The sequence below is a fragment of the Leptosomus discolor genome, chromosome 7 (assembly GCF_034619465.1).
Source record: "Leptosomus discolor isolate bLepDis1 chromosome 7, bLepDis1.hap2, whole genome shotgun sequence".
In the NCBI taxonomy this organism is placed as follows: Eukaryota; Metazoa; Chordata; class Aves; order Leptosomiformes; family Leptosomidae; genus Leptosomus; species Leptosomus discolor.
Window position 1 is genome coordinate 3,536,711 of NC_141397.1, and position 12,134 is coordinate 3,548,844.

Here is a 12,134-nt window from a genome sequence, read left to right on the forward strand (position 1 = left end):
CCCCGGCCCCGCTCCGCCGCAGGGGTTGGGTTGGGGCGGGGGGAGCCGAGCAGGCGCCGAGGGGGCCTCGCCCGCGCCCGACGCTGGCAGCGGGGTGGGCAGCGCCTGCGCGGAGGGCGGCGGGAAGGGCGCGCGGAGGGGGGGGGGGGCCGCCATGGCCGGCTCCTGAGGGCGGGCGGCCCGGTTCACCTCACGTCCCCTTCTCGGCGCTTTCTTCTCGCCCCGCCGCGCAGACCGGGGCCAGAAGCCGCCGTAGCGTTCGCGACAGGCGCCTGCCCTTCCCCGGGTGGTAGCGGGGCCGCTTTGGGGGTGTGGGGGCGCGCGGAGGTGCGCCCGCGTTCGCCTTCTCCTCGGCGGTGGGGGACTGTGCTGGCCGTCAGGCGGGTTAAAAGCTGAGGGGGAGGGTCAAAGGTGAGAGGAGAGAGTTGTTGGGGTTTCGTTGTCTTGAAAGAAAGAGTGAAATTCATTATAAAACTGCCAAGTTAATTGTTCTGCCACAGGCAGGGTGGCAAAACTTGGGTGCATACGCAGCGTTGAGAGACACCTTTGATTTCCAAATTCAGTGTACAGGTGACACACAAAGTATCATCTTTGGCATTTCGTTTATTCTGGCCAAGGTTGGGTTGGACTCCATTAATTTTCTGGTTAGATAATTCTGAATGGCCAACAGGTCTACCTGTTTATAACGCTAAGTGTATCCAAGCGCTGCTCTGTTCTGGTCTCCATTGCTGGATATCTTACACAGGATCGGGACCCTCATGCCTGTCTTTAGGGAGGGTCACCAGCCGCTTTGATGGGATGATTTCTTTCACCAAAAAGTAACCCAAAAGGCAAGTTTGCACCCAGTCGTTAGGAAATTCATTTGTAGCTAGAGGGGCCACTAACCAAAGACAAAGAGAGCCCCTTTCCTAGGTTAGAAACAAAGTCATTTTACATGAATGCTCGTAGTTTGTGCAGATGCATATCAAAGTAAAAAGTAATGGCAGAGAATAAATGTATTTAAGCAAGTGGATGTCTTTTATTTCACTTAATAGTTGCACAGGCTGGTTTCTGCTTCAAGAACGGACTCAATGAAGGACGTCTCTACTTACCTAACTGTGTGTGGAGAAGTTTTTCTTACCACTGCAGGTTTGCAACAGAGTGGGCAGAAATCCAGAGGCTTGAAGTAGCTACTAGGGGAAGACCACCAGGGGTACGTTATTTCCACCAGGCACGGCGTGGGCACCTGATTTTGGGAGCTACATCATGGTTTTTGTACGCTTCTCAGTATATTTTTTTTTTTCTCTCCCAACGATTTGCACTTTTGCTGGCTTCTTGTGCTTTTAAACAGGCGTAGTACCTGGCCAATTTGCAGAATTTGTCATGCATTTTGTGGGCTTTCATAAATTTTAACCATTGTGTACATCAGCTGTAGGGCTCAGCTGGTTCACTGCTCATATACATGTCTTGTTATTTATGTTACTTGGACTTCTATGTACGTTAATGAATTTTACAGACCAAAAAAGGTGTGAAAACAAGCAGAAAACAGATTTTTTTTTTCATTATAATTTTAGAAATCATGAGTTAATATCCTTAAAGGACACCCATTGCTAAAAATGCAATCTGTCAACTGCTTGGCTGGGTGAAATTCTGAGTAAAAACACAAGCCACCTCGCAGCATCTCGATGGTGGGTCTGTGGTCCCAGAGATACCTGCTCCCCTGCCACGTTTGGGTGCTTGAACCGTGCTGTAGTTACACAAACTGTGTGGTCACTGGTAGTAACACACTTGAAGACTGACAACTCCTTCTTACTCCTCAGTCATCCATCCGTTCCCTTGAAGAGCGTGAACAGTAGATAGAGGTAGAGAATTTTACCGCTCTTTATCTGTCAGCTACTCAAGCTGAAAGTAAACGCATTTATTCCCCGTTAAAGTTTGGTGTCGTTGTGTTCACGCCTGACAATTAAATTTACGATGCTTTAGCTGGACTAGTCGCTTCTTTTATTCCGAGTAAAGTTATTTTTGCGTGGGTTTCTGCTTTTTAAATCAGTGAATCCATAAATCCTTCAGGTATTTTGGCAAGGCTTCGTGACGAACCGGTCCATTAAGAGCTAAGGGGAGAGATTTGCAGTAGTGCTCAGCGCTGCCGAAAATCAAGTCCTTGGGTTATTCCGGTGCTTTATCATTTATATTTTTCCTCTTCTATTCTCCTGTACAGCCTCACCTCATGCCTTCTGTCTCTCACTCATCCTTCTTGCACTGCTACCGTATCTTGTGCCCATCCTTTGGCTCGTTTGATCTTTTGGTTTCAGAAACTTTTCTTTTACTCCAGACGCTTTGGTTCCAGGTTTGGTGGCCGTCCTGTTTCCAAGGCCTTTCTTCCCTAAACCTTACGTGTTCGTATGGATTGTGTATCGACGGATTTCTACTCTGTTTAACATCAGTTATGGTGTGCTTCACTTTTTATATTAAAAGCAATCAATTGTAGCCACAGATATAATCATGTCTGATCTCCTGAAGAACAGGACTGTGAAGTCACAATAAAATCAGAGGTTACTTGAAGAATTGCGCTCCTAAAGTTTGACAGGATCAGTCGATTAAAAAAAAAATTCAGAAACGTAATTACAGTCACTTTGAAGTTATATATTTCAACTGGAGGCAAATAGGAAGGAGAGACGTGCTAGATATGGAGATGGTCCAGTTGGTCACAGCTCAAGAAACTAAATTCACTGTGAATTGTTCTATATGGTCAGGATATTTCTCTTAAGCAGAACGGTGTATAAATGGAGGATTTTCTGTAGCATATACCTGTTTTGGTAAAAAAGGCAAAGACTTAAGAATAATTCTTAGCAGAGAAAAGGAGACCAAAATGTATTTCAAAGCTTCGGGGGAAAAAAAAAAAAGTAAAAATAAAAATGTAAACCTTGGCTTATGTGCGAAAAATCCGCAGGGATTTTTGTGATTTTTCTTTGTGATTTGCAATTTTTTTTTGGTGGGTCTTCTTGTTCCCATTGGTACGTCTGTTCCCTCTGTCCTAAGTCCTGCTGCTTCCTCTGCACGTAGCAGGGGGCAACAGCAGAACGGGACGTGGGTACGCAGACCTCTGCCCAGCCCGCGGGGAGCAGCCTCTTTCCATCCTCCTTAAAGCCTGACGTAGGTCTGGGTTGAGCCTGACTTAACTCTGGGTTGAGCCCGACTTCGGTCTGGGTTGAGCTCGAAATGGAGCGGCTGCGTACGCGGGCCCCGCGCCCCCGGTCTGAGGGCAGTAAGGGGACTGAGGCGGCTGCGCAGGGGCAGGGATGCTGCAACAGAGCATCTTCTGAGAAAAATCTTCCATTAAGTGTAAATGTTGTAACAGTTCTGCAAAAAAAAAAAAAGGTCCATGAATTTCGGTGTGTTACCGTTACGTCAAATGTTGTGTTTCCAAAGGAAAAATGATGGGTATAGACCTGATCTTTTTTAAACTGCAATAAAAATACACGTAGCATTTAGGAGAACTATGGTGAAAGGAAAACAGCTACTGGAAATCTTGAGCGCTAACACAAGGGCTAGAACTGCAAAGAAATGAATAACGAATGGTGCTGGAATGTGTGGCACAGAAGTATTCTGCTCTCATGTGTGCCTGTCAAATTACAGGCTGATGAAGCTTCTTCTCTCCATACATCCATTACACGTACACAATAACCTTAGCATTATAAAGAATTATTTTAAAATACCTGATTTCAGTTGGAATGAGTTCACATAAAGGCACGTTATGCAGCGTAACCTGCTAGCAACCAAATAAGCAAAATTTCTGTTAAATAGGGGTGCTGGAGATTCGGAAGTGGAAAAAAAAAACCTTGGCCACAGTGGTTGTGTGTTCTGTGGCTAAGGGAAGAATAGTTCTGTGGAGTTTATAGTCTGCGCAGCAAGTGAAAGAATAATATTCTATTCAGACGGAAGAACTTTTTAGTTCACTTGCATTTATGTGGGTAACTTTCAGATTATTCATTTATATTGCAAATACATATCGTGTCCTGGGTTTTTACAGTGCTGACTGAAATTAAAGTTATTAGCCCTGAAGTGCAGAACTTCTGTAATATTACACTTTTATTAAGTGTACAGCTATATAGACTGCTGTAGCGTTAATAATTATTGTATTATATATTATACTAATTATAATTACTTTAAAGCAAGTAAATCCTCGCTTTAAAATAAAGGCTTTTATTTTAAAGTGGAAATAAATACACTCTTTACACAAAGAGAGTGAATACATGCTAATTAGCAAAAGTGAAATTACCAGTAATAAAGCGAAGCAAGGAGTTCCTTCATTTTCCTTCCCTCAACTTAAGCATCTTCTGGCAAAACGTGGACGCATTTACAAGTGTTTAAAATTCTGATGAGATCCCAGTTCCTCAGCTGTCACGAACTGTTATTGGTGAAACTGCAGTACAAAATCTCGAGGGCAGTTCTGTGTTTGCCCACGCAGAGTACGAAGAGTCGTCGGGCAGGACAGCCCCTAGCACGGAGACGCTCTTCCCCCCCGGCCCCGCGCAGACGAGCTGCTGCAGCGTATGTTTCCCAGGGAACCGGGCGGCTCCATGGGGTGTTCGTCACGGAACACGGAGGGGTTTTACCCGTCAGCCAACAGACGTGAGTCTGGCTCGGTTCAGCCTCTTCAGAGAGCGCGGAGCAGCGTGGGCTGAGGCAGCGGGGAGCCCCGCGGGTAACGGATCCCGCGGGGGCGAAGAGGCGAAGGCACTGGTCACCAGCCGTTGTTCTTGTTGGCCCACCCGAAACAGACCGTTTCGGTTGGAAGTCTTCAGTGGTTGTGGGAGACAAACAGAAACGGAGATGTGTAAGAGGACTAAGACGTTCCAGAGCGGATGGAAATGCCAACCTTACGAGGTGCGCGGGGTTTTTACATGCAGCATCGTGACCGCTCGGAAGAACAGAAACCAGCAATGAGCATAACACGGCAAAAGCAGAGCAGCTGAGAATCAAATACTTCAAAGGACCTGAGTTGTAGTCCCTGCTTACTCTCCAGGTCCAAGAGAACAAATGAAACAGCCGGTCTTTAATATTTAAAATATATTTTGTTTTAAATTACATAATCTGCCAGAAGTTAGGGTGCAGACGTACAGGCCCCACAGCTCGCAGCTGACTGGAAGGCTTGAAGCTGGCCAGAAGACCACAAGGAGTGGCGTGAGCCCCCTAAAACTGGTGCTGATCCCGTGCCCTTTTACAAATCATCGCTTTCCTGCGCTTGCATCCGCAGCTGGTATTTCCCTGTAAGCTGCTCCTGTGTCTGGTTTGAAAACCCATCTGAACACTGTCAATACAACACTAATGGCTCAATAGAAAGTCAAAATCTTCCCCGTAGATTGATACCTGGAACTGTTTTTAACTCGGTGCTGCTTCAGCTACTTAACAACTTGTTAGAGACCAGTTAAAACTGCTTCTGTTTCAAATTGACTGAAGGTTGTTGATCTTTCATCTTCATACAGGAGGCTAAAGGATGCTTTTCAGTTTCTGCTGCGGAATTAAGGAGAAGCACATTTGAATAACGCTTCCAGGACCATTCTGTGCCATTTTTTACATACACTGGGGAAGAAATAGCCGGTCCTTAGAAGTCCTCTGCTCAGACGTTCAAAATTTAAGTTTGCCTTTCATTAATCTTTAGTTTGCTGATAGTTTTACCAAAGTTTACTCAAATCTCAACTGATTTTTTTTTTTTTATGCTGGGCTACACTGACTGAGGCAAGTCATGGATGTCCCGGGCTGCTGTGGCGGTCAGGTTCATGCTACCAAACCTCTTATATTTCATCAGCTGTTGGCTAATTATTTATAAAAACCTAACCGGAGTTTGCTTTCTGAACAAAGCTTTACCAGGGAAGAATGATTTGGTATTGACAGCCCTTCCCAGGAGAAAGGATGCAGCTGCCACAGGAGCGACTCAGGCACAGTCTGGGAACAGAGCAGGCTGCTTATAAGCAGCTTCTGAAATGTAAAAATATTTAAAAAAAAAAGGATAATTGACTGTGCAACAGCTGTAAGGAATGATATATAGGACCTCCCATTCACTGTGTATTCCAAACATTAAGGAGAACCGTGTAATTCTAACAAAGAAACAGGGAAACGGCACGTGTTTACAAAGTAAAGTCTTACTGCTGTGGCATTGCTGCACAAGCTGTGCCAACAAAGGATTACACAGTTTGAAAAGTATAACTAGATTTAGTATTCTAACTTATTTTTCTGTATTTTTTTTTCTTTAATGGAGAATGTCAGTATTTTAATGGAAACACTATAGAAAGAATAAGGCTGCTGAATCTAACAGTGTCAATAAGCCAAAACTTGTTCTCATTTAAGACAGTGACAGAGCCTTTAGAGGACAGGGAGAGAGATGGTTCTGATCAAGCTATTTTCCACAAACCCAAGCTGGAGAAAACCTCATCTGTCTTTTACTAACATCACTCATATGCTTCTGCTTTCTTTACAGAAAGGGTAAAAAGGGATTCTTTCAATTTATGAACTGGACAGGTGATGCTGTTTTGGAAGTAAGAATGTTGTTCATGCACTTTCCAGCGAAAACATTATTTACCTCTTTTCTGCTGTAGTTTTTAGAGGAAGGTTAATGTTGGCAAAGTAAAAAGGTTTACTGAATAGAAGTTGCAAAAGACTGTTCTGCAGGTAGTTGTCCACATTCAGCCCCTATCCAGGGCTAAACTACACCAGTTGCTCTGTCACCCACTGACCCCTCACCAGTTGGGAAGGGGGATCAGGAAAAGGAGAGCAGACCCGTGGGTAGAAGTGAAAACAGATTTAATGACAGAGCACCAACACCAACAGAGGCGCACAGAGTTATCCTCAGCCCAGGGGATGTGCAGCAGTCACAACTGACAGGAGAGCAGTCCTCAGGAGCAGGGAGAGAAGAAACTCCAGGAGAAACACCACCAAAGACCACCCTTCCTCACCAAACCTTCCCCCTTTAGAACGACCATGACATGACGGGATGGGTGACCCCTGCAGCTCACTCAGGGCAGCTTGGCTGGCTTGACCTGCCCAGCGTGGCTGGGCTGGGATTCTCTCCCAGCCAAACCAGAACGGTAGTTTAGAAATCCAGTACGTTTTATGCATTGCAGCAAGGGACACGTCAACCCAGCTGCCAATCCCAGAGGACAGAACGATTACTGAGTACTTTAGGAATCTTCGAGTCACGCTGTGGATCCTGGCACTGCTGGGTAACACAGAGCCCCCTGAAAAGCCCGAGTGTGGAGCGTGTTGTGCTTGTGTTGTGGGGAATGACAGTGCTGCGGGGGCAAGAGTAGAAATGCAGAAGTTTGGGGTTTAGTTTAAGCAAGTCTCCCTTCTGAAATCAGTAGAGAGATGCAGGCGGCTCCTAGAGGCAATCTAAAGTAGAGCTAGAATAAATCCCTCCTTCAGGGTGTCGTCCTTGGCCCTTGCCAAAACCACTGGCGGTACGAGGTGATGCACAGGGACAGACTTCAGTAGCATTTCAGGAGATGTGGCTCGATAACCTCATGCTTTCATTGCCCTTCAGAGCAAAACCAAGCTACCCGCAGTATCCTGGTATGAACCGAGACCTGGACGGCTTGTGCAGAACCTCTAATAATATCTGTTTCTTGCTATGCTCACGTGGTTCACGCTGTGCAAAACCATTAGTCTTGGGGGTTCCTCCTACAAGGGCTGTGATGTCAGACGCCGCAAGGGCTGCCCAGTTTTGTTAGCAGCCTGGTTTTGCAGGTGGAGGCACCTACAGCTGAGGATAAACCACTGATGTCTTGGCAGTGATTTAAACCCATTCCTGGCTTTGCCACCTGAAGTACAGTTTAGCCATAAACAAGATCTGCATGGAAGGGCATGGTGCCAGGTTCTCGTAAAGCAGCCAGTAGTGGATCTCCAAGCCATCCTCCTTTCACAGTTACAAGATCTCCAGTTATCACATTCACCTGCATCATGGGTTGTTTAATCAGATAATTTCTAGCGCAGCAGAATATGAAATCTAGTCCCAGCTTGTCTCCTCTCTGGGCATTAGCCACAAAATAAATGTACTGTCCTCACTCTGCTTGGGAGAAGGGAGATTGACCGTGTTTCAGCCTGTTGTCGTCTAACTCATCTGCCACCAGTTTTGAGAAATGGCGTTTTTTGTCTGTATATGCATTTATCTAGATTAGTACAAAGCTCAGTGTTCTGTTTCTAATCCAAAGTACCCCGTCATCTCTCTCTTTGATAAATCACAAAAGCGTTATCAAACAGTGCGTGCAAGTAATTGCTTTGGCTACTTTGGAGTTTTCCTTGTGTTTTTTTGGAAACTTCTGGTCTGTTAAAAATGGTGCGATGTACCACTTCTCAAGAGGTAGCATTCCCGTATTATCCTTTCTTTGAATACAGTTTCATTTAAATGTAGGGAATTGCGTTGTTATATTTAAGGGAGAAGGGTAATAACGTGTTTTGATGTGTGACTGAGCCCGTCCTCCTCCTCTGAAGGAAATACAGTCGATCTGTCCAATTCACATTGCGTGACTGCATGAAATACATACCTGTAATAAGAGTTCTGAGCAGGAATTTCTTATTTTATTTGCCAAAATTTAATTTCAGAGTCATTCTGAAGTGACAATAACATGAAGGGGAAAACTACAGCATATCTTGATATTTTTTCTTGAATATACTGAGACATCAAAAGTTTTCTTTGAGAACAGGCAGAACATAAGAGTTAGCAAATTTAATTAAAAAGGAGTTTCATACAGTACTTTCATTGTTTTCTGTGAAGGGCTGTTTTCATCCTATATGGCACAAGAAATTAGATTAACGACAACAGACTGTTCTGTTTGTTTACTTGCTTGTTTCAGAACATCCTTGGTCCAAGAAAGGTGATTCCTGTCTCTCACCAACCCGTTTGCCTGACTAACTCGCAAGCTTGTTGTGCTTTGAGGTGTTACTCCATCGACGCTGTCTCTGCCCATCTGTTTTTCCTCGGTGGGACTTGCCCTCAGGAAATACCTCCTTCATGCTGCCATCCCTGTTTACGAAGCCAGGAGCAGAACACCAACGCTTGCGTGAAAGAGCTGTCTTAACGAACACACGCAGCAGTCCTAAAGCGTTCAGGCACCCAATACTCGTGCCTTTTCTCCATGGAATGCAGAGCAGCTGTGGATGAAAGGAATAAATTTTAAAACTGATGTCTTCTGCAAGCAGAATTTAAAATGCTGGAGCTCTGAAAAGCAACACCCGTGACGAAAATACGTCTCATAGGAACCTCTCCACAGCAGAATCGTTGCTAATTTAAAAAAAAAAAAAAGAAAAAATCATGTAAGGAGGCCAGTCTAGAGATGAAGTCATTTTTCTTTCAAGTAAAATAAACAAGTCTTTGCAAGAACAATCTGTCTTATCAAACTTGGATTCAGTATGTTTGTAGGGTAAAACGAGCTTTGATTAAAACTTGGCCAAACGGCAATGACTCATGTGATTTAAAATCAGAACATTCCAGTGCAATGAGTTTTACCAGAAGTAATCCCCGCTGCATCGACTAAAGAAACAAATCAGGACAGCGGGAATTTTTGCTCCCTGTCTCTCCCGTTGGATCCAGGAGGGGAGGAAGCACGATTTCCAAGGTCATAGTTGTTTGAAATGGACTTGCTCGTAACTTGATTCATGACCGTGGAAGCTGGAAGAGGGAGAAGAGTCATTCGAGGGGCAGCAGAAAAGACTGCCTACTGTGGACTCCCTCAATCTTTTTTCTTTCGAGCCATGGAATACAAATAAACAGCAGTGAGAGCACAGACGGGTGTGGGTTTGTTACATGGGACAGTAAAAGGATGGAGGGAATCGCTCAGGCCAAGGTTACAGCGTCATCTGAATTCACGGTAACCCGTCCTCTGCCTCGGCTGCTCACGTGCCAGCACCAGCTCACATCAGGCTGGGCGAACGAGACGGAACCAAAAGTTCTGCTCTGTCAGAGCAGACTCTGGCTCACTGTGTGGTTGGATAATTGCAAAATTGGACATGGGGACTGAGAAGGGAAGAGGGCAGCTTTCATGTGAAACTGCACCCCACCCTCCTCGTGACTCGGGAGGCATCGTTATGGTTGGACGTTCTCGTTAAAAAAAAAAAAAAAACAAACTGGTTATAATCATGTCAGTGTAACTGAAAGGGACTTTCTGTTTTAATTTTTACGGCATTTCCCAAGTTTGACAAATATTTCAAGTAATCTGGAAATCGATTCCATTTTGTATTTGATGAGAAAAATCCCAATGGCCTCACGTTTGTTTGTTTGTGTTTTCTTTCCCTTTCCAGTAGAAGTATTGAAGGGAGAGAGTTTGATCCAGGGTCTCTTATTTGTTGCCTTCTCCTCATCTGGGAACGGGAGGAGGAGGGGAATGGGGAATGGGACCGCAATCCTTTTATCATTAATTAAAAATAAATAAATAAAGCTTTTGAAACATTTAAGAGGACAAAAAAGGTACAGCTTGAACATCAGAACGCTGTTCCTGCTAAATTTCAGGGGCTGTAACGAGCAAGAACTTCTCAAAGCTCCTCTATTATTTTCTAAAATCAGGCCATTTTCTGTTAAGTATTTTAAACACAGGGTTTCTGCTATTTTCCCCTGTAATTGTCACAGTGTAATACATGTACGTAATCTGTATAAGCATAAAAATGATCATTTCTGTAGGATGAGGTTTAGCTTACGAACATCTTCATGGAAGATGCAGTGGAATCCTCTAGCCAGAATCTCACCCATGTTTGGGACAGAAGATGTTCAAGCCTCTTGAGGTTCTCTAGTTTATGAACCATCACAATGACAGTAGATTCTCTCTCCACTCACTACCACTAAACCCTCCAAAACTGAGTACTCCCAAGGCAGGTTTCATATAATGTGGAAATTTAAAAAATAAATAAATAAAAAGTCAGTGTTTCTGGTTTTCACATGGAACGGGTCACCACTCCGAGCGTCTGGCTCAGCAGTATGACAGTATGGAAGAAACCCTGCTTTTTCAGGAGTCCTGCAGCTGCAGGATTTCACCCCAGTTCTCCAGAAATAATTGAAATTGAGACTGACCTGTAAATTATTAAATTAGCACTATTATTCAGTGAACACTTACACCTTGACGTATTTATTTCACAGCAGCCTATAAACTACAATTACACAGAGCCTTCTGAAGGCCCAGCTCTGCACAGAGACTGTTCTGGGGGCCCTGCCATCACTGAGGAAGGTAAAAATCTCTTTCCCCGACTTGTCAAATCGGTTCACCTTCCCGCATCTGTCGTCAGGAACTTCTTGCCAGGCAGCTGATGGTCGCAGGCCATCAGTCCGGCCTTCCCTGTTGTCCGTTCTCTCCCCAGCCAGAGAACGAGATCAGATCTATCAGTTCTGGCTGCGCTTTCCAGGCAAGGTGCCAGTATTTTTCCCAGAGGCCGCCAGCGGGGTGCCTTAACAAAGACATGTCTTGGCGACTGTTTTTCTTTTTTAAAAAGCAAAGAAAACTGTGTATATATGTCTTGATGAAGTGGAGCTCTGCCATAACTGAATGCCTTTTCTTTTGCAATAAATCGGATCTTAAATCAGCTCAAATTCGTAAATTACAGTTTTGCAAGAAAAACCTGCATAACTTGGCAAAACCAGATTAAAACCAGATTAGTTTCTCTCAAATCTGTGATGATAAAAGACATCTTCTCTGTCTTTGCTACACATTGTGCTAATCAGCGAAATAATGGATATTAGAAAAAGAGGCAAATTGATTCCTAAATGTCACAATTACATTTAGCAGGGAACATTAAAAGCAGTTATTTCCTTTCTTTATTGCTTACGGGTTTATCATTTCCTTATAATTTTTCATACAAATCCAAAGCAGGCCAGCTCAGCTTCTTTTGTTTACAGATAATAACTAAATAGAACTTAAAAGACAGCGAGAGAAACCCCTGCAGCAGGATTTATTGTATAGCAATTCACAAAGATTTTTGTCAGTATAGCTGAAGCATCTTTTGTCCTCAGTGAGACCAAACCAAGATTGTATTGGAAAAGCTTTATGCGAGAAGGGTCATTGGCACTCCCGTTCAAAGCAATTATTCTTGTAAAATTAATTAACTTTTTTTTTTTTTTTTTAAATCAAAGCCCTTCGAATACTTCCCATTAGTAACAGCAGGTCTCTGTTTTTTAT